We start from the raw sequence: 511 nt of genomic DNA on the forward strand, positions 1-511 counted from the left end.
TGAGGACGAGGATAGGATGAGGAAGAGGATGAGGATGAGGATGAGAGTAGGTTGAGGAAGAGGAAGAGGATGAGGATGAGGATAGGATGAGGAAGAGGAAGAGGAAGAGGACAGGATGAGGATGAGGATGAGGACGAGGATGAGGATGAGGACGAGGATGAGGATAGGATGAGGACGAGGATGAGGATAGGATGAGGACAAGGATAGGACGAGGATAGGATCAGGAAGAGGATGCGGATGCGGATGAGGATGAGGATAGAACGAGGATTGGATGAGGATGAGGATGAGGATAGGATGAGCATGCGGATGAGGATGAGGACGAGGATAGGATGACGAAGAGGATGAGGATATGATGAGGATGAGGACGAGGATGAGTTTAGGATGAGGAAGAGGAGGAGGATGAGGATGAGGGTGAGGGTGAGGGTGAGGGTGAGGGTGAGGATGAGGATAGGATGAGGACGAGGACGAGGATGAGTTTAGGATGAGGAAAAGGATGAGGATGAGGATAGGA

This window comes from Lupinus angustifolius, chromosome LG05 (assembly GCF_001865875.1).
Source record: "Lupinus angustifolius cultivar Tanjil chromosome LG05, LupAngTanjil_v1.0, whole genome shotgun sequence".
Classification (NCBI taxonomy): Eukaryota; Viridiplantae; Streptophyta; class Magnoliopsida; order Fabales; family Fabaceae; genus Lupinus; species Lupinus angustifolius.